The sequence below is a fragment of the Heptranchias perlo genome, chromosome 20 (assembly GCF_035084215.1).
Source record: "Heptranchias perlo isolate sHepPer1 chromosome 20, sHepPer1.hap1, whole genome shotgun sequence".
In the NCBI taxonomy this organism is placed as follows: Eukaryota; Metazoa; Chordata; class Chondrichthyes; order Hexanchiformes; family Hexanchidae; genus Heptranchias; species Heptranchias perlo.
In genome coordinates, this window is record NC_090344.1 from 14,294,961 (window position 1) to 14,321,329 (window position 26,369).

The 26,369-nt window shown below is 43.5% G+C and overlaps 14 non-coding genes across 14 annotated transcripts; 8 read left to right on the plus strand and 6 right to left on the minus strand.

Moving 5' to 3' along the window:
• The first annotated feature begins 1,338 nt into the window (after positions 1–1,338).
• trnap-ugg (transfer RNA proline (anticodon UGG)) lies at positions 1,339–1,428 on the plus strand. The gene is given in 2 exon segments: positions 1,339–1,374; positions 1,393–1,428. It is a non-coding gene; the product is annotated as a tRNA-Pro (tRNA).
• A 526-nt stretch (positions 1,429–1,954) lies between these two features.
• trnai-aau (transfer RNA isoleucine (anticodon AAU)) lies at positions 1,955–2,028 on the minus strand. Its single transcript has one exon. It is a non-coding gene; the product is annotated as a tRNA-Ile (tRNA).
• Positions 2,029–3,918: 1,890 nt separating this feature from the next.
• On the plus strand, positions 3,919–4,008 carry trnap-ugg (transfer RNA proline (anticodon UGG)). The gene is given in 2 exon segments: positions 3,919–3,954; positions 3,973–4,008. It is a non-coding gene; the product is annotated as a tRNA-Pro (tRNA).
• Positions 4,009–4,534: 526 nt separating this feature from the next.
• Positions 4,535–4,608, minus strand: trnai-aau (transfer RNA isoleucine (anticodon AAU)). The gene has a single exon. It is a non-coding gene; the product is annotated as a tRNA-Ile (tRNA).
• A 1,892-nt stretch (positions 4,609–6,500) lies between these two features.
• On the plus strand, positions 6,501–6,590 carry trnap-ugg (transfer RNA proline (anticodon UGG)). Its single transcript is given in 2 exon segments — positions 6,501–6,536; positions 6,555–6,590. It is a non-coding gene; the product is annotated as a tRNA-Pro (tRNA).
• A 1,941-nt stretch (positions 6,591–8,531) lies between these two features.
• trnap-ugg (transfer RNA proline (anticodon UGG)) lies at positions 8,532–8,621 on the plus strand. The gene is given in 2 exon segments: positions 8,532–8,567; positions 8,586–8,621. It is a non-coding gene; the product is annotated as a tRNA-Pro (tRNA).
• A 1,923-nt stretch (positions 8,622–10,544) lies between these two features.
• Positions 10,545–10,634, plus strand: trnap-ugg (transfer RNA proline (anticodon UGG)). The gene is given in 2 exon segments: positions 10,545–10,580; positions 10,599–10,634. It is a non-coding gene; the product is annotated as a tRNA-Pro (tRNA).
• A 1,939-nt stretch (positions 10,635–12,573) lies between these two features.
• Positions 12,574–12,663, plus strand: trnap-ugg (transfer RNA proline (anticodon UGG)). The gene is given in 2 exon segments: positions 12,574–12,609; positions 12,628–12,663. It is a non-coding gene; the product is annotated as a tRNA-Pro (tRNA).
• A 526-nt stretch (positions 12,664–13,189) lies between these two features.
• Positions 13,190–13,263, minus strand: trnai-aau (transfer RNA isoleucine (anticodon AAU)). Its single transcript has one exon. It is a non-coding gene; the product is annotated as a tRNA-Ile (tRNA).
• A 1,819-nt stretch (positions 13,264–15,082) lies between these two features.
• Positions 15,083–15,172, plus strand: trnap-ugg (transfer RNA proline (anticodon UGG)). Its single transcript is given in 2 exon segments — positions 15,083–15,118; positions 15,137–15,172. It is a non-coding gene; the product is annotated as a tRNA-Pro (tRNA).
• A 526-nt stretch (positions 15,173–15,698) lies between these two features.
• Positions 15,699–15,772, minus strand: trnai-aau (transfer RNA isoleucine (anticodon AAU)). Its single transcript has one exon. It is a non-coding gene; the product is annotated as a tRNA-Ile (tRNA).
• A 1,818-nt stretch (positions 15,773–17,590) lies between these two features.
• On the plus strand, positions 17,591–17,680 carry trnap-ugg (transfer RNA proline (anticodon UGG)). Its single transcript is given in 2 exon segments — positions 17,591–17,626; positions 17,645–17,680. It is a non-coding gene; the product is annotated as a tRNA-Pro (tRNA).
• Positions 17,681–18,206: 526 nt separating this feature from the next.
• trnai-aau (transfer RNA isoleucine (anticodon AAU)) lies at positions 18,207–18,280 on the minus strand. The gene has a single exon. It is a non-coding gene; the product is annotated as a tRNA-Ile (tRNA).
• A 2,505-nt stretch (positions 18,281–20,785) lies between these two features.
• On the minus strand, positions 20,786–20,859 carry trnai-aau (transfer RNA isoleucine (anticodon AAU)). The gene has a single exon. It is a non-coding gene; the product is annotated as a tRNA-Ile (tRNA).
• Positions 20,860–26,369: the final 5,510 nt, after the last annotated feature.

Consider the following 26,369-nt stretch of genomic DNA (forward strand, 5'->3'; position numbering starts at 1 on the left):
GGCCTGTCTCTGTCCCTTAGGATCACAACACACCCACAAGCTTCACGACTGAACGCAGGTTTGGACAGTCTGTCCTCGCAGGTCCTTCGGAAGCTAATGATTTTGAACTGAATTATTTTTCCTGAGTGACTTGTGAAGTTTGGTTCAGTGATATGTTTGCGAAAGAGAACGGAGGAAATAGTTAGAATGCAACTCGACATTTCTCTACATCGGAATAGAAAACGTGATTGGATGGATATAAGAGGTCTGAAAGGATGGCCGATCGGCTGTGGGTGGCACCGAATTCTGCAGTGGCTGCAGTCGTTCATTACCGGTAATGAAAATGAGGTAATATACTACCACAAGCTGCCGGTGAAAATCATTCCATTTCCCAAACTTGACCCACCGAATCAAATGAAGCTGCTGGGAAAGCTACAAGACAACGCCGGTCTATCGGGCATCGTTTGAAGCAACTGGCAGTTTAACGTAGCATCTACAGCCATGCAAGTACTGCCATGTGCCGCTGCGATCGCCGAGTGGTTGAAGCGTTAAATTCAAGATCAAATGGAGTTTTCCTTCGCAGGTTTGATTTCTGCTCGCTGAATTATTGTTGAAAGATCCGTTCAATGCTCAAATGAATGAACTGGATCTAACTCACTTCATTTATCTCCCTCAGAGCATGAGAGATACTCGAGCGTGGCCGGCGCTTTTAATTGGGTGCCCAATGTACTCTTGCAAAATTCAAATACACAAGAAAGAATCTTGCCCAATCTGCAACTAAAATTCTGCTACTTTGCAGAACCACCCATTAAAAAGCGACTTTATTTACATGAATCTCTCTATCTCTCCTTGTCTCTTGTCTCGATGTTGTCCCCTGATGGACTTCTCAGTCTTCCTGGAACGGTAAAGGCTGATCTAACCTGCAACACCAGCAGGGAAAGGTAAAGGAAAAAAAGACTGAGACGGTCGGAAAAGTAAAGGTGCAACCCAGCTGATAAATTCGTAGCGAATGTCTCCACATTTTTGTCTCTTCGCCCTCACAGTGAAAGAAAACAGCAATCTGAGTTAAATATACTTATGATAGCTTGTACACTCTGACGATGCCGAGACAGATGCCAACGTCGCTTCAGATTAACTAATTCTGAAAAGTATTATTTGAAAAAACAAGTCGTACATTGTAAACGAATTTAGTAAAGATAGGCTAATATTGGTGACTGGAAATAGGTCGTGTACAACTTGATATTGCTATATTTTGGAATAGAAAACGAGATTGGGTGGACAGAAGCGGTTGGAAAGGATAGCCGATCGGCTGAAGACTATGGTGAAATTTTAGACCGGCTGCAGGGCTTTCTAGCTAGCGGCTCGTTGGTCTAGGGGTATGATTCTCGCTTTGGGCGTTTTTCTAATGGAATATGCGAGAGGTCCCGGGTTCAAATCCCGGACGAGCCCTGTTATCTCACTGCTTTTTAGTGAAAAGTCACCAATTGGATTCTGACATCTTTGCAGTTGTTCGAATTGAATTATATTTGAGCTCCAGAGGACAAAGTGCAGAAGTTTCCAAGGCGCAACACACACGGAGTAAATAAAATGTCTCAAGATGATGTGGAGATTGAAGCTGAATGTGAATTTACCACAATTTAGGCGGTCTCATTGATATTAGATGACGGGATCGAGAACCACATATCCAAGTTTGCCGATGACACAAAGATAGACAGAATTATAAGCAGTGTGGATGGAAGAATGAGATTACAGAGAGATATTACTAGATTAAGTGAATGGGCAAAACTGCGGCAAATGGATTTCAACGTAAGCAAGTTTGAGGCCGTCCACTTTGGACCTCAAAAAGATAGATCAGAAAACATATTAATGGATGTTACTCCAAAAAATTGACCTCATGACATTTTGTGTGGATTCGCTTGTTTCTCAAGTCTGCCAAACTTTTAAAAGTTACCAAAATATTGCAATAGGAACGTTATGGCCCGTACGGGGATCGAACCCGCGACCTTGGCGTTATTAGCACCACGCTCTAACCAACTGAGCTAACCGGCCATGTAGACATCTTAGCTTTATGGGCTTACCCGCGTGTTGGGTAGTTTGTGTTTATTTTTACACCAGCTGACAGGGTTTTACAACGAATATTGAAGAAACCACATCCCTTAAACATTGTTACTTGTTTCTGTATATACTGTCGAGGATGTAGATCAAAATTAACAAACAAAGAGCACTTTAATGTAACAAATTAAATTCCGATCAATATTATTTTACTAACAATCAACAGCCCATCCATAAAACACTGCCCCGCTATAAAACCTGTGGGCAGGACCCTGAGCTGCTGTGAAAATGATATCACCGCAACGTGATTCGATCACGCTGCGTTTTGACGTTGAGTCAGATGTCTGTCTGTCTATCTGTCTGTCTGTTTATCCGTCTGATTGGGTCTCGGCCTTATTCTCAGGCCAGGCTTTTTGTTTGCTGGCTGCAGGCCTCGCTCCCCGACTGACTGAAGAACTGCCGGGCTGTGTGTCAGAATCAATGACTGTGACTGACTGTCTGCCCATTTATGGCCACATTTCTGAGTTCCTGCCTTCGCTCTGTGTCGCAGGCCTGTCTCTGTCCCTTCGGATCACAACACACCCACAAGCTTCACGACTGAACGCAGGTTTGGACAGTCTGTCCTCGCAGGTCCTTCGGAAGCTAATGATTTTGAACTGAATTATTTTTCCTGAGTGACTTGTGAAGTTTGGTTCAGTGATATGTTTGCGAAAGAGAACGGAGGAAATAGTTAGTGTGCAACTCGACATTTCTCTACATCGGAATAGAAAACGTGATTGGATGGATATAAGAGGTCTGAAAGGATGGCCGATCGGCTGTGGGTGGCACCGAATTCTGCAATGGCTGCAGTCGTTCATTACCGGTAATGAAAATGAGGTAATATACTACCACAAGCTGCCGGTGAAAATCATTCAATTTCCCAAACTTGACCCACCGAATCAAATGAAGCTGCTGGGAAAGCTACAAGACAACGCCGGTCTATCGGGCATCGTTTGAAGCAACTGGCAGTTTAAAGTGGCATCGACAGCCATGTAAGTACTGCCATGTGCCGCTGCGATCGCCGAGTGGTTGAAGCGTTAAATTCAAGATCAAATGGAGTTTTCCTTCGCAGGTTTGATTTCTGCTCGCTGAATTATTGTTGAAAGATCCGTTCAATGCTCAAATGAATGAACTGGATCTAACTCACTTCATTTATCTCCCTCAGAGCATGAGAGATACTCGAGCGTGTCCGGCGCTTTTAATTGGGTGCCCAATGTACTCTTGCAAAATTCAAATACACAAGAAAGAATCTTGCCCAATCTGCAACTAAAATTCTGCTACTTTGCAGAACCACCCATTAAAAAGCGACTTTATTTACATGAATCTCTCTATCTCTCCTTGTCTCTTGTCTCGATGTTGTCCCCTGATGGACTTCTCAGGCTTCCTGGAACGGTAAAGGCTGATCTAACCTGCAACACCAGCAGGGAAAGGTAAAGGAAAAAAAGACTGAGACGGTCGGAAAAGTAAAGGTGCAACCCAGCTGATAAATTCGTAGCGAATGTCTCCACATTTTTGTCTCTTCGCCCTCACAGTGATAGAAAACAGCAATCTGAGTAAAATATACTTATGATAGCTTGTACACTCTGACGATGCCGAGACAGATGCCAACGTAGCTTCAGATTAACTAATTCTGAAAAGTATTATTTGAAAAAACAAGTCGTACATTGTAAACGAATTTAGTAAAGAGAGGCTAATATTGGTGACTGGAAATAGGTCGTGTACAACTTGATATTGCTGTATTTTGGAATAGAAAACGAGATTGGGTGGACAGAAGCGGTTGGAAAGGATAGCCGATCGTCTGAAGACTATGGTGAAATTTTAGACCGGCTGCAGGGCGTTCTAGCAAGCGGCTCGTTGGTCTAGGGGTATGATTCTCGCTTTGGGCGTTTTTCTAATGGAATATGCGAGAGGTCCCGGGTTCAAATCCCGGACGAGCCCTGTTATCTCACTGCTTTTTAGTGAAAAGTCACCAATTGGATTCTGACATCTTTGCAATTGTTCGAATTGAATTATATTTGAGCTCCAGAGGACAAAGTGCAGAAGTTTCCAAGGCGCAACACACACGGAGTAAATAAAATGTCTCAAGATGATGTGGAGATTGAAGCTGAATGTGAATTTACCCCAATTTAGGCGGTCTCATTGATATTAGATGACGGGATCGAGAACCACATATCCAAGTTTGCCGATGACACAAAGATAGACAGAATTATAAGCAGTGTGGATGGAAGAATGAGATTACAGAGAGATATTACTAGATTAAGTTAATGGGCAAAACTGCGGCAAATGGATTTCAACGTAAGCAAGTTTGAGGCCGTCCACTTTGGACCTCAAAAAGATAGATCAGAAAACATATTAATGGATGTTACTCCAAAAAATTGACCTCATGACATTTTGTGTGGATTCGCTTGTTTCTCAAGTCTGCCAAACTTTTAAAAGTTACCAAAATATTGCAATAGGAACCTTATGGCCCGCACGGGGATCGAACCCGCGACCTTGGCGTTATTAGCACCACGCTCTAACCAACTGAGCTAACCGGCCATATAGACATCTTAACTTTATGGGCTTACCCGCGTGTTGGGTAGTTTGTGTTTATTTTTACACCAGCTGACAGGGTTTTACAACGAATATTGAAGAAACCACATCCCTTAAACATTGTTACTTGTTTCTGTATATACTGTCGAGGATGTAGATCAAAATTAACAAACAAAGAGCACTTTAATGTAACAAATTAAATTCCGATCAATATTATTTTACTAACAATCAACAGCCCATCCATAAAACACTGCCCCGCTATAAAACCTGTGGGCAGGACCCTGAGCTGCTGTGAAAATGATTTCACCTCAACGTGATTCGATCACGCTGCGTTTTGACGTTGAGTCAGATGTCTGTCTGTCTATCTGTCTGTCTGTTTATCCGTCTGATTGGGTCTCGGCCTTATTCTCAGGCCAGGCTTTTTGTTTGCTGGCTGCAGGCCTCGCTCCCCGACTGACTGAACAACTACCGGGCCGTGTGTCAGAATCAATGACTGTGACTGACTGTCTGCCCATTTATGGCCACATTTCTGAGTTCCTGCCTTCGCTCTGTGTCGCAGGCCTGTCTCTGTCCCTTAGGATCACAACACACCCACAAGCTTCACGACTGAACGCAGGTTTGGACAGTCTGTCCTCGCAGGTCCTTCGGAAGCTAATGATTTTGAACTGAATTATTTTTCCTGAGTGACTTGTGAATTTTGGTTCAGTGATATGTTTGCGAAAGAGAACGGAGGAAATAGTTAGTGTGCAACTCGACATTTCTCTACATCGGAATAGAAAACGTGATTGGATGGATATAAGAGGTCTGAAAGGATGGCCGATCGGCTGTGGGTGGCACCGAATTCTGCAGTGGCTGCAGTGGTTCATTACCGGTAATGAAAATGAGGTAATATACTACCACAAGCTGCCGGTGAAAATCATTCAATTTCCCAAACTTGACCCACCGAATCAAATGAAGCTGCTGGGAAAGCTACAAGACAACGCCGGTCTATCGGGCATCGTTTGAAGCAACTGGCAGTTTGAAGTAGCATCTACAGCCATGTAAGTACTGCCATGTGCCGCTGCGATCGCCGAGTGGTTGAAGCGTTAAATTCAAGATCAAATGGAGTTTTCCTTCGCAGGTTTGATTTCTGCTCGCTGAATTATTGTTTAAAGATCCGTTCAATGCTCAAATGAATGAACTGGATCAAACTCACTTCATTTATCTCCCTCAGAGCATGAGAGATACTCGAGCGTGGCCGGCGCTTTTAATTGGGTGCCCAATGTACTCTTGCAAAATTCAAATACACAAGAAAGAATCTTGCCCAATCTGCAACTAAAATTCTGCTACTTTGCAGAACCACCCATTTATAAGCGACTTTATTTACATGAATCTCTCCATCTCTCCTTGTCTCTTGTCTCTATGTTGTCCCCTGATGGACTTCTCAGGCTTCCTGGAACGGTAAAGGTGTATCTAACCTGCAACACCAGCAGGGAAAGGTAAAGGAAAAAAAGACTGAGACGGTCGGAAAAGTAAAGGTGCAACCCAGCTGATAAATTCGTAGCTAATGTCTCCACATTTTTGTCTCTTCGCCCTCACAGTGAAAGAAAACAGCAATCTGAGTTAAATATACTTATGATAGCTTGTACACTCTGACGATGCCGAGACAGATGCCAACGTAGCTTCAGATTAACTAATGCTGAAAAGTATTATTTGAAAAAACAAGTCGTACATTGTAAACGAATTTAGTAAAGAGAGGCTAATATTGGTGACTGGAAATAGTTCGTGTACAACTTGATATTGCAGTATTTTGGAAGAGAAAACGTTATTGGGTGGACAGAAGCGGTTGGAAAGGATAGCCGATCGGCTGAAGACTATGGTGAAATTTTAGACCGGCTGCAGGGCGTTTTTTAGCAAGCGGCTCGTTGGTCTAGGGGTATGATTCTCGCTTTGGGCGTTTTTCTAATGGAATATGCGAGAGGTCCCGGGTTCAAATCCCGGACGAGCCCTGTTATCTCACTGCTTTTTAGTGAAAAGTCACCAATTGGATTCTGACATCTTTGCAGTTGTTCGAATTGAATTATATTTGCGCTCCAGAGGACAAAGTGCAGAAGTTTCCAAGGCGCAACACACACGGAGTAAATAAAATGTCTCAAGATGATGTGGAGATTGAAGCTGAATGTGAATTTACCCCAATTGAGGCGGTCTCATTGATATTAGATGACGGGATCGAGAACCACAGATCCAAGTTTGCCGATGACACAAAGATAGACAGAATTATAAGCAGTGTGGATGGAAGAATGAGATTACAGAGAGATATTACTGGATTAAGTGAATGGGCAAAACTGCGGCAAATGGATTTCAACGTAAGCAACGTGATTCGATCACGCTGCGTTTTGACGTTGAGTCAGATGTCTGTCTGTCTATCTGTCTGTCTGTTTATCCGTCTGATTGGGTCTCGGCCTTATTCTCAGGCCAGGCTTTTTGTTTGCTGGCTGCAGGCCTCGCTCCCCGACTGACTGAAGAACTGCCGGGCTGTGTGTCAGAATCAATGACTGTGACTGACTGTCTGCCCATTTATGGCCACATTTCTGAGTTCCTGCCTTCGCTCTGTGTCGCAGGCCTGTCTCTGTCCCTTAGGATCACAACACACCCACAAGCTTCACGACTGAACGCAGGTTTGGTCAGTCTGTCCTCGCAGGTCCTTCGGAAGCTAATGATTTTGAACTGAATTATTTTTCCTGAGTGACTTGTGAAGTTTGGTTCAGTGATATGTTTGCGAAAGAGAACGGAGGAAATAGTTAGTGTGCAACTCGACATTTCTCTACATCGGAATAGAAAACGTGATTGGATGGATAGAAGAGGTCTGAAAGGATGGCCGATCGGCTGTGGGTGGCACCGAATTCTGCAGTGGCTGCAGTGGTTCATTACCGGTAATGAAAATGAGGTAATATACTACCACAAGCTGCCGGTGAAAATCATTCAATTTCCCAAACTTGACCCACCGAATCAAATGAAGCTGCTGGGAAAGCTACAAGACAACGCCGGTCTATCGGGCATCATTTGAAGCAACTGGCAGTTTAAAGTGGCATCTGCAGCCATGTAAGTACTGCCATGTGCCGCTGCGATCGCCGAGTGGTTGAAGCGTTAAATTCAAGATCAAATGGAGTTTTCCTTCGCAGGTTTGATTTCTGCTCGCTGAATTATTGTTTAAAGATCCGTTCAATGCTCAAATAAATGAACTGGATCTAACTCACTTCATTTATCTCTCTCAGAGCATGAGAGATACTCGAGCGTGGCCGGCGCTTTTAATTGGGTGCCCAATGTACTCTTGCAAAATTCAAATACACAAGAAAGAATCTTGCCCAATCTGCAACTAAAATTCTGCTACTTTGCAGAACTAAGCGACTTTATTTACATGAATCTCTCTTTCTCTCCTTGTCTCTTGTCTCTATGTTGTCCCCTGATGGACTTCTCAGGCTTCCTGGAACGGTAAAGGCTGATCTAACCTGCAACACCAGCAGGGAAAGGTAAAGGAAAAAAAGACTGAGACGGTCGGAAAAGTAAAGTTGCAACCCAGCTGATAAATTCGTAGCTAATGTCTCCACATTTTTGTCTCTTCGCCCTCACAGTGAAAGAAAACAGCAATGTGAGTAAAATATACTTATGGTAGCTTGTATACTCTGACGATGCCGAGACAGATGCCAATGTAGCTTCAGATTAACTAATTCTGAAAAGTATTATTTGAAAAAACAAGTCGTACATTGTAAACGAATTTAGTAAAGAGAGGCTAATATTGGTGACTGGAAATAGGTCGTGTACAACTTGATATTGCTGTATTTTGGAATAGAAAACGAGATTGGGTGGAGAGAAGCGGTTGGAAAGGATAGCCGATCGGCTGATGACTATGGTGAAATTTTAGACCGGCTGCAGGGCGTTTTTTCGCAAGCGGCTCGTTGGTCTAGGGGTATGATTCTCGCTTTGGGCGTTTTTCTAATGGAATATGCGAGAGGTCCCGGGTTCAAATCCCGGACGAGCCCTGTTATCTCACTGCTTTTTAGTGAAAAGTCACCAATTGGATTCTGACATCTTTGCAGTTGTTCGAATTGAATTATATTTGCGCTCCAGAGGACAAAGTGCAGAAGTTTCCAAGGCGCAACACACACGGAGGAAATAAAATGTCTCAAGATGATGTGGAGATTGAAGCTGAATGTGAATTTACCCCAATTTAGGCGGTCTCATTGATATTAGATGACGGGATCGAGAACCACATATCCAAGTTTGCCGATGACACAAAGATAGACAGAATTATAAGCAGTGTGGATGGAAGAATGAGATTACAGAGAGATATTACTAGATTAAGTGAATGGGCAAAACTGCGGCAAATGGATTTCAACGTAAACAACGTGATTCGATCACGCTGCGTTTTGACGTTGAGTCAGATGTCTGTCTGTCTATCTGTCTGTCTGTTTATCCGTCTGATTGGGTCTCGGCCTTATTCTCAGGCCAGGCTTTTTGTTTGCTGGCTGCAGGCCTCGCTCCCCGACTGACTGAACAACTACCGGGCCGTGTGTCAGAATCAATGACTGTGACTGACTGTCTGCCCATTTATGGCCACATTTCTGAGTTCCTGCCTTCGCTCTGTGTCGCAGGCCTGTCTCTGTCCCTTAGGATCACAACACACCCACAAGCTTCACGACTGAACGCAGGTTTGGTCAGTCTGTCCTCGCAGGTCCTTCGGAAGCTAATGATTTTGAACTGAATTATTTTTCCTGAGTGACTTGTGAAGTTTGGTTCAGTGATATGTTTGCGAAAGAGAACGGAGGAAATAGTTAGTGTGCAACTCGACATTTCTCTACATCGGAATAGAAAACGTGATTGGATGGATAGAAGAGGTCTGAAAGGATGGCCGATCGGCTGTGGGTGGCACCGAATTCTGCAGTGGCTGCAGTGGTTCATTACCGGTAATGAAAATGAGGTAATATACTACCACAAGCTGCCGGTGAAAATCATTCAATTTCCCAAACTTGACCCACCGAATCAAATGAAGCTGCTGGGAAAGCTACAAGACAACGCCGGTCTATCGGGCATCGTTTGAAGCAACTGGCAGTTTAAAGTAGCATCTACAGCCATGTAAGTACTGCCATGTGCCGCTGCGATCGCCGAGTGGTTGAAGCGTTAAATTCAAGATCAAATGGAGTTTTCCTTCGCAGGTTTGATTTCTGCTCGCTGAATTATTGTTTAAAGATCCGTTCAATGCTCAAATAAATGAACTGGATCTAACTCACTTCATTTATCTCTCTCAGAGCATGAGAGATACTCGAGCGTGGCCGGCGCTTTTAATTGGGTGCACAAGAAAGTATCTTGCCCAATCTGCAACTAAAATTCTGCTACTTTGCAGAACCACCCATTTATAAGCGACTTTATTTACATGAATCTCTCTATCTCTCCTTGTCTCTTGTCTCTATGTTGTCCCCTGATGGACTTCTCAGGCTTCCTGGAACGGTAAAGGCTGATCTAACCTGCAACACCAGCAGGGAAAGGTAAAGGAAAAAAAGACTGAGACGGTCGGAAAAGTAAAGTTGCAACCCAGCTGATAAATTCGTAGCTAATGTCTCCACATTTTTGTCTCTTCGCCCTCACAGTGAAAGAAAACAGCAATGTGAGTAAAATATACTTATGATAGCTTGTATACTCTGACGATGCCGAGACAGATGCCAATGTAGCTTCAGATTAACTAATTCTGAAAAGTATTATTTGAAAAAACAAGTCGTACATTGTAAACGAATTTAGTAAAGAGAGGCTAATATTGGTGACTGGAAATAGGTCGTGTACAACTTGATATTGCTGTATTTTGGAATAGAAAACGAGATTGGGTGGAGAGAAGCGGTTGGAAAGGATAGCCGATCGGCTGAAGACTATGGTGAAATTTTAGACCGGCTGCAGGGCGTTTTTTAGCAAGCGGCTCGTTGGTCTAGGGGTATGATTCTCGCTTTGGGCGTTTTTCTAATGGAATATGCGAGAGGTCCCGGGTTCAAATCCCGGACGAGCCCTGTTATCTCACTGCTTTTTAGTGAAAAGTCACCAATTGGATTCTGACATCTTTGCAGTTGTTCGAATTGAATTATATTTGCGCTCCAGAGGACAAAATGCAGAAGTTTCCAAGGCGCAACACACACGGAGGAAATAAAATGTCTCAAGATGATGTGGAGATTGAAGCTGAATGTGAATTTACCCCAATTTAGGCGGTCTCATTGATATTAGATGACGGGATCGAGAACCACAGATCCAAGTTTGCCGATGACACAAAGATAGACCGAATTATAAGCAGTGTGGATGGAAGAATGAGATTACAGAGAGATATTACTGGATTAAGTGAATGGGCAAAACTGCGGCAAATGGATTTCAACGTAAGCAACGTGATTCGATCACGCTGCGTTTTGACGTTGAGTCAGATGTCTGTCTGTCTATCTGTCTGTATGTTTATCCGTCTGATTGGGTCTCGGCCTTCTTCTCAGGCCAGGCTTTTTGTTTGCTGGCTGCAGGCCTCGCTCCCCGACTGACTGAACAACTACCGGGCCGTGTGTCAGAATCAATGACTGTGACTGACTGTCTGCCCATTTATGGCCACATTTCTGAGTTCCTGCCTTCGCTCTGTGTCGCAGGCCTGTCTCTGTCCCTTAGGATCACAACACACCCACAAGCTTCACGACTGAACACAGGTTTGGTCAGTCTGTCCTCGCAGGTCCTTCGGAAGCTAATGATTTTGAACTGAATTATTTTTCCTGAGTGACTTGTGAAGTTTTGTTCAGTGATATGTTTGCGAAAGAGAACGGAGGAAATAGTTAGTGTGCAACTCGACATTTCTCTACATCGGAATAGAAAACGTGATTGGATGGATAGAAGAGGTCTGAAAGGATGGCCGATCGGCTGTGGGTGGCACCGAATTCTGCAGTGGCTGCAGTGGTTCATTACCGGTAATGAAAACGAGGTAATATACTACCACAAGCTGCCGGTGAAAATCATTCAATTTCCCAAACTTGACCCACCGAATCAAATGAAGCTGCTGGGAAAGCTACAAGACAACGCCGGTCTATCGGGCATCATTTGAAGCAACTGGCAGTTTAAAGTGGCATCTACAGCCATGTAAGTACTGCCATGTGCCGCTGCGATCGCCGAGTGGTTGAAGCGTTAAATTCAAGATCAAATGGAGTTTTCCTTCGCAGGTTTGATTTCTGCTCGCTGAATTATTGCTTAAAGATCCGTTCAATGCTCAAATAAATGAACTGGATCTAACTCACTTAATTTATCTCTCTCAGAGCATGAGAGATACTCGAGCGTGGCCGGCGCTTTTAATTGCGTGCCCAATGTACTCTTGCAAAATTCAAATACACAAGAAAGAATCTTGCCCAATCTGCAACTAAAATTCTGCTACTTTGCAGAACTAAGCGACTTTATTTACATGAATCTCTCTATCTCTCCTTGTCTCTTGTCTCTATGTTGTCCCCTGATGGACTTCTCAGGCTTCCTGGAACGGTAAAGGCTGATCTAACCTGCAACACCAGCAGGGAAAGGTAAAGGAAAAAAAGACTGAGACGGTCGGAAAAGTAAAGTTGCAACCCAGCTGATAAATTCGTAGCTAATGTCTCCACATTTTTGTCTCTTCGCCCTCACAGTGATCGAAAACAGCAATGTGAGTACAATATACTTATGGTAGCTTGTATACTCTGACGATGCCGAGACAGATGCCAATGCAGCTTCAGATTAACTAATTCTGAAAAGTATTATTTGAAAAAACAAGTCGTACATTGTAAACGAATTTAGTAGAGAGGCTAATATTGGTGACTGGAAATAGGTCGTGTACAACTTGATATTGCTGTATTTTGGAATGGAAAACGAGATTGGGTGGAGAGAAGCGGTTGGAAAGGATAGCCGATCGGCTGAAGACTATGGTGAAATTTTAGACCGGCTGCAGGGCGTTTTTTAGCAAGCGGCTGGTTGGTCTAGGGGTATGATTCTCGCTTTGGGCTTTTTTCTAATGGAATATGCGAGAGGTCCCGGGTTCAAATCCCGGACGAGCCCTGTTATCTCACTGCTTTTTAGTGAAAAGTCACCAATTGGATTCTGACATCTTTGCAGTTGTTCGAATTGAATTATATTTGCGCTCCAGAGGACAAAGTGCAGAAGTTTCCAAGGCGCAACACACACGGAGTAAATAAAATGTCTCAAGATGATGTGGAGATTGAAGCTGAATGTGAATTTACCCCAATTTAGGCGGTCTCATTGATATTAGATGACGGGATCGAGAACCACATATTCAAGTTTGCCGATGACACAAAGATAGACAGAATTAGAAGCAGTGTGGATGGAAGAATGAGATTACAGAGAGATATTACTAGATTAAGTGAATGGGCAAAACTGCGGCAAATGGATTTCAACGTAAGCAAGTTTGAGGCCGTCCACTTTGGACCTCAAAAAGATAGATCAGAAAACATATTAATGGATGTTACTCCAAAAAATTGACCTCATGACATTTTGTGTGGATTCGCTTGTTTCTCAAGTCTGCCAAACTTTTAAAAGTTACCAAAATATTGCAATAGGAACCTTATGGCCCGTACAGGGATCGAACCCGCGACCTTGGCGTTATTAGCACCACGCTCTAACCAACTGAGCTAACCAGCCATGTAGACATCTCAGCTTTATGAGCTTACCCGCGTGTTGGGTAGTTTGTGTTTATTTTTACACCAGCTGACAGGGTTTTACAACGAATATTGAATAAACCACATCCCTTAAACATTGTTACTTGTTTCTGTATATACTGTCGAGGATGTAGATCAAAATTAACAAACAAAGAGCACTTTAATGTAACAAATTAAATTCCGATCAATATTATTTTACTAACAATCAACAGCCCATCCATAAAACACTGCCTCGCTATAAAACCTGTGGGCAGGACCCTGAGCTGTCTGTCTGTCTGTCTGTTTATCCGTCTGATTGGGTCTCGGCCTTATTCTCAGGCCAGGCTTTTTGTTTGCTGGCTGCAGGCCTCGCTCCCCGACTGACTGAACAACTACCGGGCCGTGTGTCAGAATCAATGACTGTGACTGACTGTCTGCCCATTTATGGCCACATTTCTGAGTTCCTGCCTTCGCTCTGTGTCGCAGGCCTGTCTCTGTCCCTTAGGATCACAACACACCCACAAGCTTCACGACTGAACGCAGGTTTGGTCAGTCTGTCCTCGCAGGTCCTTCGGAAGCTCATGATTTTGAACTGAATTATTTTTCCTGAGTGACTTGTGAAGTTTGGTTCAGTGATATGTTTGCGAAAGAGAACGGAGGAAATAGTTAGTGTGCAACTCGACATTTCTCTACATCGGAATAGAAAACGTGATTGGATGGATAGAAGAGGTCTGAAAGGATGGCCGATCGGCTGTGGGTGGCACCGAATTCTGCAGTGGCTGCAGTGGTTCATTACCGGTAATGAAAATGAGGTAATATACTACCACAAGCTGCCGGTGAAAATCATTCAATTTCCCAAACTTGACCCACCGAATCAAATGAAGCTGCTGGGAAAGCTACAAGACAACGCCGGTCTATCGGGCATCGTTTGAAGCAACTGGCAGTTTAAAGTGGCATCGACAGCCATGTAAGTACTGCCATGTGCCGCTGCGATCGCCGAGTGGTTGAAGCGTTAAATTCAAGATCAAATGGAGTTTTCCTTCGCAGGTTTGATTTCTGCTCGCTGAATTATTGTTTAAAGATCCGTTCAATGCTCAAATAAATGAACTGGATCGAACTCACTTCATTTATCTCTCTCAGAGCATGAGAGATACTCGAGCGTGGCCTGCGCTTTTAATTGGGTGCCCAATGTACTCTTGCAAAATTCAAATACACAAGAAAGAATCTTGCCCAATCTGCAACTAAAATTCTGCTACTTTGCAGAACCACCCATTTATAAGCGACTTTATTTACATGAATCTCTCTATCTCTCCTTGTCTCTTGTCTCTGTGTTGTCCCCTGATGGACTTCTCAGGCTTCCTGGAACGGGAAAGGCTGATCGAACCTGCAACACCAGCAGGGAAAGGTAAAGGAAAAAAAGACTGAGACGGTCGGAAAAGTAAAGGTGCAACCCAGCTGATAAATTCGTAGCAAATGTCTCCACATTTTTGTCTCTTCGCCCTCACAGTGAAAGAAAACAGCAATGTGAGTAAAATATACTTATGATAGCTTGTATACTCTGACGATGCCGAGACAGATGCCAATGTAGCTTCAGATTAACTAATTCTGAAAAGTATTATTTGAAAAAACAAGTCGTACATTGTAAACGAATTTAGTAAAGAGAGGCTAATATTGGTGACTGGAAATAGGTCGTGTACAACTTGATATTGCTGTATTATGGAATAGAAAACGAGATTGGGTGGACAGAAGCAGTTGGAAAGGATAGCCGATCGGCTGAAGACTATGGTGAAATTTTAGACCGGCTGCAGGGATTTCTAGCAAGCGGCTCGTTGGTCTAGGGGTATGATTCTCGCTTTGGGCGTTTTTCTAATGGAATATGCGAGAGGTCCCGGGTTCAAATCCCGGACGAGCCCTGTTTTCTCACTGCTTTTGAGTGAAAAGTCACCAATTGGATTTTGACATCTTTGCAGTTGTTCGAATTGAATTATATTTGAGCTCCAGAGGACAAAGTGCAGAAGTTTCCAAGGCGCAACACACACGGAGTAAATAAAATGTCTCAAGATGATGTGGAGATTGAAGCTGAATGTGAATTTACCGCAATTTAGGCGGTCTCATTGATATTAGATGACGGGATCGAGAACCACATATCCAAGTTTGCCGATGACACAAAGATAGACAGAATTATAAGCAGTGTGGATGGAAGAATGAGATTACAGAGAGATATTACTGGATTAAGTGAATGGACAAAACTGCGGCAAATGGATTTCAACGTAAGCAAGTTTGAGGCCGTCCACTTTGGACCACAAAAAGATAGATCAGAAAACATATTAATGGATGTTAATCCAAAAAATTGACCTCATGACATTTTGTGTGGATTCGCTTGTTTCTCAAGTCTGCCAAACTTTTAAAAGTTACCAAAATATTGCAATAGGAACCTTATGGCCCGTACGGGGATCGAACCCGCGACCTTGGCGTTATTAGCACCACGCTCTAACCAACTGAGCTAACCGGCCACGTTGACATCTCAGCTTTATGGGCTTACCCGCGTGTTGGGTAGTTTGTGTTTATTTTTACACCAGCTGACAGGGTTTTACAACGAATATTGAATAAACCACATCCCTTAAACATTGTTACTTGTTTCTGTATATACTGTCGAGGATGTAGATCAAAATTAACAAACAAAGAGCACTTTAATGTAACAAATTAAATTCCGATCAATATTATTTTACTAACAATCAACAGCCCATCCATAAAACACTGCCCCGCTATAAAACCTGTGGGCAGGACCCTGAGCTGTCTGTCTGTCTGTCTGTCTGTCTGTTTATCCGTCTGATTGGGTCTCGGCCTTATTCTCAGGCCAGGCTTTTTGTTTTTGGCTGCAGGCCTCGCTCCCCGACTGACTGAACAACTACCGGGCCGTGTGTCAGAATCAATGACTGTGACTGACTGTCTGCCCATTTATGGCCACATTTCTGAGTTCCTGCCTTCGCTCTGTGTCGCAGGCCTGTCTCTGTCCCTTAGGATCACAACACACCCACAAGCTTCACGACTGAACGCAGGTTTGGTCAGTCTGTCCTCGCAGGTCCTTCGGAAGCTAATGATTTTGAACTGAATTATTTTTCCTGAGTGACTTGTGAAGTTTGGTTCAGTGATATGTTTGCGAAAGAGAACGGAGGAAATAGTTAGTGTGCAACTCGACATTTCTCTACATCGGAATAGAAAACGTGATTGGATGGATAGAAGAGGTCTGAAAGGATGGCCGATCGGCTGTGGGTGGAACCGAATTCTGCAGTGGCTGCAGTGGTTCATTACCGGTAATGAAAATGAGGTAATATACTACCACAAGCTGCCGGTGAAAATCATTCAATTTCCCAAACTTGACCAACCGAATCAAATGAAGCTGCTGGGAAAGCTACAAGACAACGCCGGTCTATCGGGCATCATTTGAAGCAACTGGCAGTTTAAAGTGGCATCTACAGCCATGTAAGTACTGCCATGTGCCGCTGCGATCGCCGAGTGGTTGAAGCGTTAAATTCAAGATCAAATGGAGTTTTCCTTCGCAGGTTTGATTTCTGCTCGCTGAATTATTGTTTAAAGATCCGTTCAATGCTCAAATAAATGAACTGGATCTAACTCACTTCATTTATCTCTCTCAGAGCATGAGAGATACTCGAGCGTGGCCGGCGCTTTTAATTGGGTGCCCAATGTCCTCTTGCAAAATTCAAATACACAAGAAAGAATCTTGCCCAATCTGCAACTAAAATTCTGCTACTTTGCAGAACTAAGCGACTTTATTTACATGAATCTCTCTATCTCTCCTTGTCTCTTGTCTCTATGTTGTCCCCTGATGGACTTCTCAGGCTTCCTGGAACGGTAAAGGCTGATCTAACCTGCAACACCAGCAGGGAAAGGTAAAGGAAAAAAAGACTGAGACGGTCGGAAAAGTAAAGTTGCAACCCAGCTGATAAATTCGTAGCTAATGTCTCCACATTTTTGTCTCTTCGCCCTCACAGTGAAAGAAAACAGCAATGTGAGTAAAATATACTTATGGTAGCTTGTATACTCTGACGATGCCGAGACAGATGCCAATGTAGCTTCAGATTAACTAATTCTGAAAAGTATTATTTGAAAAAACAAGTCGTACATTGTAAACGAATTTAGTAAAGAGAGGCTAATATTGGTGACTGGAAATAGGTCGTGTACAACTTGATATTGCTGCATTTTGGAATAGAAAACGAGATTGGGTGGAGAGAAGCGGTTGGAAAGGATAGCCGATCGGCTGAAGACTATGGTGAAATTTTAGACCGGCTGCAGGGCGTTTTTTAGCAAGCGGCTCGTTGGTCTAGGGGTATGATTCTCGCTTTGGGCGTTTTTCTAATGGAATATGCGAGAGGTCCCGGGTTCAAATCCCGAACGAGCCCTGTTATCTCACTGCTTTTTAGTGAAAAGTCACCAATTGGATTCTGACATCTTTGCAGTTGTTCGAATTGAATTATATTTGCGCTCCAGAGGACAAAGTGCAGAAGTTTCCAAGGCGCAACACACACGGAGTAAATAAAATGTCTCAAGATGATGTGGAGATTGAAGCTGAATGTGAATTTACCCCAATTTAGGCGGTCTCATTGATATTAGATGACGGGATCGAGAACCACATATCCAAGTTTGCCGATGACACAAAGATAGACAGAATTATAAGCAGTGTGGATGGAAGAATGAGATTACAGAGAGATATTACTAGATTAAGTGAATGGGCAAAACTGCGGCAAATGGATTTCAACGTAAGCAAGTTTGAGGCCGTCCACTTTGGACCTCAAAAAGATAGATCAGAAAACATATTGATGGATGTTACTCCAAAAAATTGACCTCATGACATTTTGTGTGGATTCGCTTGTTTCTCAAGTCTGCCAAACTTTTAAAAGTTACCAAAATATTGCAATAGGAACCTTATGGCCCGTACGGGGATCGAACCCGCGACCTTGGCGTTATTAGCACCACGCTCTAACCAACTGAGCTAACCGGCCATGTAGACATCTCAGCTTTATGGGCTTACCCGCGTGTTGGGTAGTTTGTGTTTATTTTTACACCAGCTGACAGGGTTTTACAACGAATATTGAATAAACCACATCCCTTAAACATTGTTACTTGTTTCTGTATATACTGTCGAGGATGTAGATCAAAATTAACAAACAAAGAGCACTTTAATGTAACAAATTAAATTCCGATCAATATTATTTTACTAACAATCAACAGCCCATCCATAAAACACTGCCCCGCTATAAAACCTGTGGGCAGGACCCTGAGCTGCTGTGAAAATGATATCACCGCAACGTGATTCGATCACGCTGCGTTTTGACGTTGAGTCAGATGTCTGTCTGTCTATCTGTCTGTCTGTTTATCCGTCTGATTGGGTCTCGGCCTTATTCTCAGGCCAGGCTTTTTGTTTGCTGGCTGCAGGCCTCGCTCCCCGACTGACTGAACAACTACCGGGCCGTGTGTCAGAATCAATGACTGTGACTGACTGTCTGCACGTTTATGGCCACATTTCTGAGTTCCTGCCTTCGCTCTGTGTCGCAGGCCTGTCTCTGTCCCTTCGGATCACAACACACATACAAGCTTCACGACTGAACGCAGGTTTGGTCAGTCTGTCCTCGCAGGTCCTTCGGAAGCTAATGATTTTGAACTGAATTATTTTTCCTGAGTGACTTGTGAAGTTTGGTTCAGTGATATGTTTGCGAAAGAGAACGGAGGAAATAGTTAGTGTGCAACTCGACATTTCTCTACATCGGAATAGAAAACGTGATTGGATGGATAGAAGAGGTCTGAAAGGATGGCCGATCGGCTGTGGGTGGCACCGAATTCTGCAGTGGCTGCAGTGGTTCATTACCGGTAATGAAAATGAGGTAATATACTACCACAAGCTGCCGGTGAAAATCATTCAATTTCCCAAACTTGACCCACCGAATCAAATGAAGCTGCTGGGAAAGCTACAAGACAACGCCGGTCTATCGGGCATCGTTTGAAGCAACTGGCAGTTTAAAGTGGCATCTACAGCCATGCAAGTACTGCCATGTGCCGCTGCGATCGCCGAGTGGTTGAAGCGTTAAATTCAAGATCAAATGGAGTTTTCCTTCGCAGGTTTGATTTCTGCTCGCTGAATTATTGTTTAAAGATCCGTTCAATGCTCAAATGAATGAATTGGATCTAACTCACTTCATTTATCTCCCTCAGAGCATGAGAGATACTCGAGCGTGGCCGGCGCTTTTAATTGGGTGCCCAATGTACTCTTGCAAAATTCAAATACACAAGAAAGAATCTTGCCCAATCTGCAACTAAAATTCTGCTACTTTCAGAACCACCCATTTATAAGCGACTTTATTTACATGAATCTCTCTATCTCTCCTTGTCTCTTGTCTCTATGTTGTCCCCTGATGGACTTCTCAGGCTTCCTGGAACGGTAAAGGCTGATCTAACCTGCAACACCAGCAGGGAAAGGTAAAGGAAAAAAAGACTGAGACGGTCTGAAAAGTAAAGGTGCAACCCAGCTGATAAATTCGTTGCTAATGTCTCCACATTTTTGTCTCTTCGCCCTCACAGTGAAAGAAAACAGCAATGTGAGTAAAATATACTTATGGTAGCTTGTATACTCTGACGATGCCGAGACAGATGCCAATGTAGCTTCAGATTAACTAATTCTGAAAAGTATTATTTGAAAAAACAAGTCGTACATTGTAAACGAATTTAGTAAAGAGAGGCTAATATTGGTGACTGGAAATAGGTAGTGTACAACTTGATATTGCTGTATTTTGGAATAGAAAACGAGATTGGGTGGACAGAAGCGGTTGGAAAGGATAGCCGATCGGCTGAAGACTATGGTGAAATTTTAGACCGGCTGCAGGGCTTTCTAGCAAGCGGCTCGTTGGTCTAGGGGTATGATTCTCGCTTTGGGCGTTTTTCTCATGGAATATGCGAAAGGTCCCGGGTTCAAATCCTGGACGAGCCCTGTTATCTCACTGCTTTTTAGTGAAAAGTCACCAATTGGATTCTGACATCTTTGCAGTTGTTCGAATTAAATTATATTTGAGCTCCAGAGGACAAAGTGCAGAAGTTTCCAAGGCGCAACACACACGGAGTAAATAAAATGTCTCAAGATGATGTGGAGATTGAAGCTAAATGTGAATTTACCACAATTTAGGCGGTCTCATTGATATTAGATGACGGGATCGAGAACCACATATCCAAGTTTGCCGATGACACAAAGATAGACAGAATTATAAGCAGTGTGGATGGAAGAATGAGATTACAGAGAGATATTACTCGATTAAGTGAATGGGCAAAACTGCGGCAAATGGATTTCAACGTAAACAAGTTTGAGGCCGTCCACTTTGGACCTCAAAAAGATAGATCAGAAAACATATTAATGGATGTTACTCCAAAAAATTGACCTCATGACATTTTGTGTGGATTCGCTTGTTTCTCAAGTCTGCCAAACTTTTAAAAGTTACCAAAATATTGCAATAGGAACCTTATGGCCCGTCCGGGGATCGAACCCGCGACCTTGGCGTTATTAGCACCACGCTCTAACCAACTGAGCTAACCGGCCATGTAGACATCTTAGCTTTATGGGCTTACCCGCGTGTTGGGTAGTTTGTGTTTATTTTTCACCAGCTGACAGGGTTTTTGAACGAATATTGAATAAACAACATCCCTTAAACATTGTTACTTGTTTCTGTATATACTGTCGAGGATGTAGATCAAAATTAACAAACAAAGAGCACTTTAATGTCACAAATTAAATTCCGATCAATATTATTTACTAACAATGAACAGCCCATCCATAAAACACTGCCCCGCTTTCAAACCTGTGGGCAGGACCCTGAGCTGCTGTGAAAATGATATCACCTCAACGTGATTCGATCACGCTGCGTTTTGACGTTGAGTCAGATGTCTGTCTGTCTATACGTCTGATTGGGTCTCTGCCTTATTCTCAGGCCAGGCTTTTGTTTGCTGGCTGCAGGCCTCGCTCCCCGAATGACTGAACAACTACCGGGCCGTGTGTCAGAATCAATGACTGTGACTGACTGTCTGCCCATTTATGGCCACATTTCTGAGTTCCTGCCTTCGCTCTGTGTCGCAGGCCTGTCTCTGTCCCTTAGGATGACAACACACCCACAGGCTGCACGACTGAACGCAGGTTTGGTCAGTCTGTCCTCGCAGGTCCTTCGGAAGCTAATGATTTTGAACTGATTTATTTTTCCTGAGTGACTTGTGAAGTTTTGTTCAGTGATATGTTTGCGAAAGAGAACGGAGGAAATAGTTAGTGTGCAACTCGACATTTCTCTACATCGGAATGGAAAACGTGATTGGATGGATAGAAGAGGTCTGAAAGGATGGCCGATCGGCTGTGGGTGGCACCGAATTCTGCAATGGCTGCAGTCGTTCATTACCGGTAATGAAAATGAGGTAATATACTACCACAAGCTGCCGGTGAAAATCATTCAATTTCCCAAACTTGACCCACCGAATCAAATGAAGCTCCTGGGAAAGCTACAAGACAACGCCGGTCTATCGGGCATCGTTTGAAGCAACAGGCAGTTTAAAGTGGCATCTACAGCCATGCAAGTACTGCCATGTGCCGCTGCGATCGACGAGTGGTTGAAGCGTTAACTTCAAGATCAAATGGAGTTTTCCTTCGCAGGTTTGATTTCTGCTCGCTGAATTATTGTTTAAAGATACGTTCAATGCTCAAATGAATGAACTGGATCTAACTCACTTCATTTATCTCTCTCAGAGCATGAGAGATACTCGAGCGTGGCCGGCGCTTTTAATTGGGTGCCCAATGTACTCTTGCAAAATTCAAATACACAAGAAAGAATCTTGCCCAATCTACAACTAAAATTCTGCTACTTTGCAGAACCACCCATTTATCCTCGACTTTATTTACATGAATCTCTCTATCTCTCCCTGTCTCTTGTCTCTATGTTGTCCCCTGATGGACTTCTCAGGCTTAAAAGTTAGCAAAATATTGCAATCGGAACCTTATTACACGAACCCGCGACCTTTGCGTTATCAGCACCACGTTCTGCACAAACTGAGCCAATGGACCATGTATACAGATTTGCTTTTTAGGCTTACCCACGTGTTGGGCAGTTTGTGTTTATTTTTACTCCAGCTGACAGGGTTTTTGAACTAATATTGAATAAACCACATCCCTTAAACATTGTTACTTGTTTCTGTATATACTGTCGAGGATGTAGATCAAAATTAACAAAGACCACTTTAATGTAAAAAATTAAATTCCGATCAATATTATTTGACTAACAATGAACAGCCCATCCATAAAACACTGCCCCGCTATAAAACCTGTGGGCAGGACCCTGAGCTGCTGTGAAAATGATATCACCGCAACGTGATTCGATCACGCTGCGTTTTGACGTTGAGTCAGATGTCTATCTGTCTATCTTTCTTTCTGTTTATCCTTCTGATTGTGTCTCTGCCTTCTTCTCATGTTTTTTCTTTGCTGGCTGCAGGCCTCGCTCCCCGACTGACTGAACAACTACCGGGCCGTGTGTCGGAATCAATGACTGTGACTGTCTGTCTGCCCATTTATGGCCTTGAATGGCCACATTTCTGAGTTCCTGCCTTCGCTCTGTGTCACAGGCCTGTCTCGGTCCCTTAGGATGACAACACACCCACAAGCTTCACGATTGAATGCAGGTTTGGTCAGTCTGTCCTCGCAGGTCCTTCGGAAGCTTATGATTTTGAACTGAATTATTTTTCCCGGGTGACTTGTGAAGTTTTGTTCAGTGATATGTTTGCGAAAGAGAACGGAGGAAACAGTTAGTGTGCAACTCGACATTTCTCTACATCGGAATAGAAAACGTGATTGGATGGATAGAAGAGGTCTTAAAGGATGGCCGATCGGCTGTGGGTGGCACCAAATTCTGCAATGGCTGCAGTGGTTCATTACCGGTGATATATTCCCGGTGGCTTCTTATTTTCGGGGTATAATTCTCGCTTTGGAATATTTGACGATTCATTCTGAGCGAGGTCCCGTTTCTTAATGTTGTTTAAAGCTCAAATAAATATGAACCAGATTTAACCAACAGCATTTCTCTCCTTCAAAGAGATATTTCAGCAGACGTGTTTAATTTGAGAGCCCAATGGTCTCTTAAAAAACATTGAAAGGAAACTCTCCCGAGCTCCGTGTTAAATTCTTGCTCGTTTGCAGAACTTGACATTTGTTTCTTTACTTTAATCTGTCTCTTGACTCTCTGTGTTTTCCCCTCATGCACTTCTTAGGCTTTATTAAACGGCCAAGGATGATCGAAGCTGCAGAGAAGTGTAAAGATAGGAAGACGGAGAAGGTCAGAGAAGCAAAGGTGCAACCCAGCTGATGAATTCATAACTGAGGTCCACTAGAGTCTCTTCGCCGTCACAGTGAAAAAATCAGCAATTCGAGTACAGTATACTTTTGGTAGAGTGTATAATAGGCAGATGTTGAGACAGACACCAATCGAACTGTTGCCGTGGCGATGAAAGCGCCAAATGCGAAATACTAGACCACAAGGTAACGCTGAACATTCTTTGTTGTGAACAAGCAGACAAACGCGGCCTTTCCCACTTGCCCCTTTGTAATTCCGGTCATTTTCGGGCCAGACAAGCTGCTCGCACAAAATAGCATTTTCTGTTCGAACTACTATTGGGACAAAAGTTGATGTTCAGGCAATAACAGCACCAAGTGCAAGTAGACATGTACATGAAATAGCAAATGAGGTGATATACTGCCACAAGCTGCCGGTGAAAATCATTCAATTTCCCAATATTGACCCACCGAATCAAATGTTGATCCTGGGAAAGCTGCAAGACAACGCAGTCTATCGGGCATCGTTTGAAGCAACTGCCAGTTGAAAGTGGCATCTCCTGCTGCTTCTGTAGGGAGTGAGAGGGAACTGAGCATCGATTTATTGGTTATTGGTGAGTTCGTGCCGCTTGAAAGCACTGTCGACGATATCTTCCATCACTTTGCTGATGATTGAGAGCAGACTGATGGTGCGGCAATTGGCCGGATTCGATTTGTCCTGCTTTTTGTGGACTGAATAACGGAACAGGCTCGATGGGCGAAATGTCCGAGTCCTGTTCCCGTGTTCCTCATTGGTTCAGAATGTAAAACGATCCTGCATTGGCCAGGTATCAAGCTCGAGTCGCATGATAAGTCGGCGAGAATTCAACGCCACCACCACCAATCCTCGCATGGCCACTTGCTGCATGTGTCCATTTGGAATCCTGTTTGAAAGCATATGCAGTCTGGCGGAGGTACTGTGATAACCCTACGCAGTCTGACCTACAGCTGTGCAAGAACTGCTGTGTGCAGCTGCGATGGCCCAGTGTTTGAAGCGTTAGACTCATAACCCACTGGGGTTTTCTTGCACCGGTTTGAATTATACTCGGTGAGTTACTGTTTAACGATCTGTTCAATGTCCAAATGTATAAAGTGGAGCTAATTGACCGCATTTACCCTTTTCAAAGCAGGTGAGACATTCCACCGTGGCGGGCGCCCAAAGTTCTCTTTCAAGATTTCAAGACACGAGAAGGAATATCTCCCAATCAGCAATTTAATTTCTGCTAGTTTGCTGAACCTGGCATTTATACTCTTCGTTTATTTCCTTGCATCTCTCTATCTGTCACTGAATCTGTCTCTTGTCTCTCTGATAGAATTCTCAGGCTTCCTTGAATGGCGAAGGCTGATCTAACCTGCAAGACAAGCAGGCTGAGATGGTCGGAAAAGTAAAGTTACAACCCAGCTGATGAATTCGTAGCCAATATCTCCACATTTATGTCGCTTCAGAGCAATTCATTCTGCAAAGTGTTTCAGGATAATGCAAGTCGTACATTCAAAACGAATTTGGTGAAGAAAGGCTGATATTGTTAACTCGAAATAATTAGTGTTGAATCTGATCTCGCTGTACATCATATTTTGTACAAGAAAACGAGATTGGATGGACATTCTATTCTGAAAGGATGGTTGATCGGCTGCGTGGCAGCGAAAATTTACATTGCCTGCACGGCTCTGTTGCCAGTTGCTCTTTGGATCTGATTCTCGCTCATGGAGTTTCACTGGTTCAAATCCTGGAGCTCTTATTCACTTTCACTGGATTTCCCACGAAAGCCAAATAAAGTTTCACTCTCTCCGGTCCTCCATAAATCCTGATGTCGCAGCCTTTCTCACTCCGGGAGCTGGGGAATAGCGGAAAACTGATGAGTTTGTTGTCCCATCTGGAATGCGGTTTTGAACTGTTGTTATTCGCCGAGACAGCGTTGCTGAAGCCTTTAATGATCTCTCACAAATCAGCTGAACACGGTCGGAATGTGCAAACCATGTTACTTTTCCGAAATAAAGGAGTGACGTTCATTGTAGATACACGGTAGAAGACTGCTCTCGCTCACTGCACAAATATCCATATCTGAATGAACCATCTCTCCGGCAACCATTGAGTCCTCCCTTCGGACCCTGTCTGTGAAGAAGAATTCTGAGTTCCGTGCAGCCAATCTCGGATTTTTAAATATTTTTCATGTGCCTGCTATCGGACCGCAGGGTCACTGGTGGAATATCAGCCGTGCTCCGCTGGCAATTTTTACCCTGCATTTTCTTGCAGACAAAACACACATTCGAAACCTGGCGCTGTGAGGCAATGAATTCTGAGGTAAAAGATATCCAGGGCGGGCTGAAACCACCAACCTTTCAATTAAAAGCCGAACGCCCTGGCCGATTACACCACAGAGACACTATGTTCTTTGTACTAAACCATTAATTCACCGCGCTAAAGTTTGAGTTTGCAGCGACCAATACAGCAGCTGTCCATCATCAGTTTACTTTTCTAAAATAAAAGGTGTGCAGCTTGCACGAGTGAATATTTTTGCTGTATTATTTCTGAGCATTAGTCTCATAACTGCCTGTATGTTTGAAGGCTCAGTCCGCAGTGGGAGAGAGAAGTGGTTTTTTGAACTGTTATTTGACCAGGTTCTATTTCAGTAAAATTCCCGTGACCAGAAAATGAGATGAGATGAATCGAGCAGGTCCAACCTGCCGTTCTGTAACACTACACGGCATCT